Source organism: Mastomys coucha, unplaced genomic scaffold (assembly GCF_008632895.1).
Source record: "Mastomys coucha isolate ucsf_1 unplaced genomic scaffold, UCSF_Mcou_1 pScaffold13, whole genome shotgun sequence".
In the NCBI taxonomy this organism is placed as follows: Eukaryota; Metazoa; Chordata; class Mammalia; order Rodentia; family Muridae; genus Mastomys; species Mastomys coucha.
The window spans coordinates 56,524,437-56,530,416 of record NW_022196895.1 but is presented as its reverse complement, the minus strand read 5'-3'; positions in this window follow the sequence as shown (position 1 = coordinate 56,530,416).

The window sequence follows — 5,980 nt, the reverse complement described above, 5'->3', positions numbered from 1 at the left end:
ACAACTTTGCCAACCGAGCAACATCCTCAACCATTTATAAACTTGGAGAGGCTGAAGAGACAGTTCAGTGGTTAAGAGTACTGGCTGCTCTTCCAGAGGTCATAGGCTTGATTCCCAGCACCCACATGGCTACTCACAACCATCTATAACTCTACAGGCCTCCACAGGCACCAGGCACACACAAATCATACACAGACAGACATACACATAAAACAAAAAGTTCATACACAAAAGTAAAACAATCTTCTTTGGGGGAGGCATTCAAGACAGGGTTTCTCTGTGTAGCCCCGGCTGTCCCGGAACTCACTCTATAGACTAGGCTGGCCTCGAACTCAGAGATCTCTGCCTTTCCAATGCTGGGATTAAAGGCCTCTTGAACTTCCTCTCTTCCCGTGGAACCAGGTTTCAGCAGGACATTTCTGGGCCTGATCTGAGCATCCTGCTGTCATTGAAAGCCTTATGGTCCCCAAATCCTAACCCCAAGCTGATAGTATTATGAGGTGTGAGCACCTACTTGTGGGATATGGGTAGGTCTTAAAAACTGAACCCTCACAACTGGAGTTAATGCCCTTATAAAATAGGCCCAAGGAACTCATTTGTCTTTTCTACCATTTGAGGGCACAGCAGAGAGTCATCTATGAAACAGGAAGTGGCTTGCCTCTGATTCAGAATCTGCCAGAGCCTTGCTCTTAGATATCCCAGCCTCTAAAATTGGGAGACTTTGAGATTTCTGTAGTTTACAAGCCCCTCCATCCATAAGATTTGTTCTGGCAGCCCAGACAAAGAAACAGCCAAAGCCAAGAAGGCGCTACCAGACAGCAATGTGTGTGGCCTCCCACAGCATCCTCGACATCCAGCCTTGCCCAGCGGCTTGCTCCTTGTCCTCCCCCACAGGAAAGTGGTGATTAGGATGAGGAGCTTGGGGGCAGAGGAGACTCTCGTTGCTAAGCAGATGTTCCTTTGGGCACAGTGCAACACTCACCTTGTGCCTAACTTAGGAAAGCCCTTCTGTTCTTAGGCCTGTTTCCCTATCCTCATAGTGAGACACAGATCCTGTGACCCTCAGAGACTTCCGACTCTGCCAGCTCCAAGGCACAGCCCCTGACTTCTGTTTCTCAGGTCCCCAGACTCCAGACTTGAGCAAATGGAAGCCTAGCTCATGGTTGGGGAATTCTATCTGGGCTTAACTGACCCCAGATGCTGTCCTAAGTAGGGAGAACTGAAGGGAGGGAGGCAGGGGCATGCCTGTTTCCCACAAAGACTCAGGGAGAGAGTCTCACTTGCAGACTTATTATGCACACGGATGGAGAAATGAAGAACTCCAGGGATGACAGAGAAGCAGGGTCCCCCACGTGGAGAGGCACACCCATCCCCTCTCCCACAGGCTGGGCCAGATGGTGCAGGCAGCTGAGGGGAGGCTCTTTGCTCCCACCTTCCCCCATTGGCTCTGTAGGGAGCTGGATTTATTTCCACACGAGAGACATGTGGAGAAAAGCCTTCTTCACAGGCAGTCCTGGGGCTCAGGAAACATTTTTAATCCAGTAGAATCACAGTTGTAGCATTATGCAGCCTTTAGCAGGCTGCCGGATACCAGACTCTCAGAGGCCCGGCATCCTGGAATGCTAGAAAAGTGAGTCACGGGATTTTAGGTTTTGAAATCCTGTTCTCCAACACTGTAGCCATAGGCACATGTGGCTCCAGAGCATTTGGAATGTGACTAGCCCGTGTGTTCTAAGGGTAGAACACATAGGTTTCTCAAGACTTTATATAAAGACTTTAAAACAGCTTACTGGGTGTGTGTGTGTGTGTGCGCGCACATATGCGTGCCTATATTTGTGTGTGTGTGTGGGGGGGTGTTTCCTTTTCCTCCCCACGTAATATTTTCAAATCCAGAATCCAGAAAAGATTTTTGTTCATGGTATCTCATCTGTAGTTTTGTTTTGCGGGGGTGGGGGTGGGGGTTTGAGACAGGGCTTCTCTGTATAGCCCTGGCTGTCCTAGAGCTCACTCTGTAGACCAGGTTGGCCTCCAACTCAGAAATCCAACTGCCTCTGCCTCCCAAGTGCTGGGACTAAAGGTGTGCGCCACCACTGCCCTGGTTTTGTTTTGTTTTGATGTGCCTTTTTGAGACCAACCATCTCCCCCAACTCTTTCTTTATAATAGCCCCCTCAATGTTTGAAATCCTGGATCCATGAATCCCTCTGTGAAATTTCTTCCAGATGGCTCATCTGCCCACCTACTCACTTTCCACTGCAAAGTCTCAGATGGCTCTCTGTGAGCATCAGAGACGGTCAGAACCTGACCTTATGGTAGGTTTCCAAATCTTTACATCAGATTGAGCCTTGGACACTTCGTGCTTCTCACTCACAGGCCCAGTCTGCCTCTTCCTCTCTGGTCTCCATGCCGCAGGGCATCCCTCAGCATATGTCCCCAGTGGAGCCCCCACTTGGCCTTCTGCTTCTGATGAACTTCTCTGCTGTTCTTTCCTTAGCAGAACCAGTCCTGGGATGCCAGGAAGTGGCTGGGGGTCCTTCAGGCCTCTTCAGTCATCTATAGGCTCATTTTTTTTTTCTCCTTGGCAACCAGCTGGCCTTTTGGGATCTCTAGAGCCTACTGGCTGCTGGCTCCAGAAAGGCCTGTGAAGACAGGTGAAATTGGGTAAACATAACATTCATGAGGGTAGCTATGGTGGACAAGGTGCTAAACGGTTTCCTAATATCTCATTTAATCTCCTCGGTGATGCTATGGAGGAAACCATCATCCCTGTTCTACCAATAAACAACTGGAAGCAAGGCAAAAGCCTGTAGGTGAGGGCTGGCCCTGGATTCCAAAAGAGAACAGTTCAGCCTCAAGGCTAGCTAAACCCTGGCTGGAGGGCAGCTTGCAGTGGGGGGAAAAGGGTTGGGAGCTGTGGGGAATATGTACCTTGAGTGTGACTGTCTACCCTGGGTGCTCCGTGTAGACATCCTCGTCATGTCCCTCACTTTCCCCTACCTAGTCTCCCACTCTTACGCCTTCTCATAGCAACCCTAACAGGTGGACATGCAGAGGATCTTGGAATGATAAGAAGGCATAACTGTATTCTGAGAGGCTCCACGCAGCAGAATGGAAAGAGACGCAGAGGCCCACAGCCAAACATTAGATGGAGCTCAGGGAGTCTTGTAGAAGAGTTGGGGGAAAGATTAAGAGACCTGGAGGGGACAGGGACTCCACAGGAAGACCAAAAAAGTCAACTAACCTGAACCCTTGGGGGCTCCCAGAGACTGAACCACCAGTGAAAGAGTGAGCACCGGCTAGACCTAGGCCCCCTGGACATATATAGCAGATGTGCAGCTTGGTCTTCATGCAGGTTCCCAACAACTAGAGTGGGGCTGTCCCTGACTCTGTTGCCTACCTGTAGATCCTGCTCCCCTAACAGGGCTGCCTTGAATGGCCCAGGTGAGAGAGTCTGTGCCTAGTCCTGCAGTGACTTGATGTGCCAGAGTGGGTTGATACCCAGGGGGGCCTTCCCCTTCTCAGAGGAGAAGAGGAAGGGGGCACAGGAGGGGGGAACTATGTGAGGGGGTGGGACTGGTAGGAGGGGCTGATACTGGAATGTAAAATGAATAAATTAACAAAACCAAAACAAAAGCAAAAACCAAACCAAGCCAAAAGCCATCAACAAGTTTCTTTTCTGTTATGAATGTTTTGCCTGCATGCATCTATGTAGACCATCCCCAGTGCCCATGGAAACCTGAAGAGGGTGGGTGCGGGATCCATGGGGATCAGGAACTGAACTCCAGACTTCTGCAAGAGCAGCGAGTGCTCGTAACAGCAGAGCTGCCTCTCCAGCCCTCTCTGTTTGTTTAGGGAGAACTGGAGTTCAGAAGTCAGAGACTCAGCTGCCAATGGGTTCAAGGGGAATGATGCAGATCAATGATATGAACGGGGTGAGGGTGTGGCTTACTGGCAGAGAGCCTGTCTAGTGTGTGTGAGGCCTGATATCCCACCCTTTAGCATCTACTGTACAACAAAATGAAAGGCAAGCTAAAGGCTGGAATGTTAACTCAGTAGGTAGGACACTTCATAAAGCCAGGGCTCCAGGGGATTCAATTCCTCAGCAAGGCATAGAACCAGGTTTGGTGGGCTGGCGAGATGGCTCAGCGGGTAAGAGCACTGACTGCTCTTCCAAAGGTCCTGAGTTCAAATCCCAGCAACCACATGGTGGCTCACAACCAGCCGTAACGAGATCTGACGCCCTCTTCTGGTGCATCTGAAGTCAGCTACAGTGTACTTATTTATAATAATAAAAAGATCTTTGGGCCAGAGCGGGGTTGACTGGAGCAAGCAGAGATCCTAAAATTTCAATTCCCAACAACTACATGAAGACTCACAACCATCTGTTCAGTTATGGTGTACTCATATATATATATATATATATATATATATATATATATATATATATAAAATAAATAAATCTTAAAAAAAAAAAAGTTTGGTGGCATATGCCACATTACCACTTAAGAGGCAGAGGAAGGAAGGAGAACCAAAAGTTCAAAGTTATTCTTGACCACACAGCTAGGTTGAGGCCAGCCTTGACTACATGAGGCCCTGCCTTTTTTTGTTTGTTTGTTTGTTTGTTTGTTTTTGGTTTTTTCAAGACAGGATTTCTCTGTATAGCACAGGCTGTCCTGGAACTCACTCTGTAGACCAGGCTGGACTCGAACTCAGAAATCCACCTGCCTCTGCCTCCCAAGTGCTGGGATTAAAGGCAAGCGCCACCACTGCCCGGCAGAGGCCCTGCCTTTAAAAAAAAAAAAAAAAAAATCAGTGGCCCTGGCAGGCTACTAGTGGGTCTGCAGCCTAGGTAAAGGCTGGGCTCCTCCACCTGGGCCTGTCCTCAGGGAACCTTGAGCCACTTGCTGATAACAGTCACTTAGAAACTGCTGGCCCCTGAGAGTGTTTTTCTTTGTCTTTGTCCGATTGTAATTGGAGCATAACAGTAGCAGTGTTAAAGGGGGAATTAGATTTGCAGAGGCTGGCTTTCTTGCTTGATGCCTCTCTTCTTCCCTCCCCTCATCTTCCATCTCAAAACAAACTTTGGTTTCCAAAACATTTCATTTTATATCCATTCTTCATTGGATTACCAGTCCATTTTACAGGTTGTCTCCATTTGCTTAGTAGTTATCAAGTTTTTCCAGTCCTTGCCACTAAACAGCCTCTCTGTGTCTCTGACTCTGTCTGTCTGTCTCTGTGTGTGTGTCTCTCTCTCTGTCTGTCTCTGTGTGTGTGTCTCTGTCTGTCTCTCCCTCCCTCCCTCTCGGGTGTGGGGTTGGGGGAGGGGAACTGTCTCGCCATGTGCCATGTGGTCAATGCTGTAATTATGGTGACCATGTTCTCCAAACCACAGATCAGGTCACATGGTCTGACCAGGCTATTTTCTGTCTCCACTGCAGTCCAAACATGAAATCATATGTAGTTATACATTCATCAAATCACCTTTAATTTCTTTTTAAAAGGTAAATGACATGGCATTTGGATTATCCTTGACAAATCCCACTATCCACAGAAAATCATTAAAACCATCATCAGGGCCTGCGCAGGCTTCTGGGCAGAACAAGGTTTCCTGGATGAAGTGCTGTGGATCTTAGAGGTAGAGGCTGAACAGGTTTGCAGAGGGAGAAAGAAGGTTGCCAGGGTCTATTCTTGTACAGGACCTACTCTCCCTGCTTGAGAGAAACTCAGCTCAGGCTTTGGGGAAGCTGACTAAAGAGGCAAGGGTGCTTGCTTGTTTATGTGAGGTTTGTTCACTTACGTGAGTCCAACGACCCTCTTCCTAGCCACAGACATTGCGTCGTATCTTCCTATGTATTTACATGCCTCTCTTTGCAGTAGCTAATACTGTATATTGGCCTATAAGAGGCCTTACCTTTCTGGCTCATCCCTCCTCCCTGCCAGTACTGTGTGAGGAAGACTCTAAAGGATAGAAGTCTATACAAA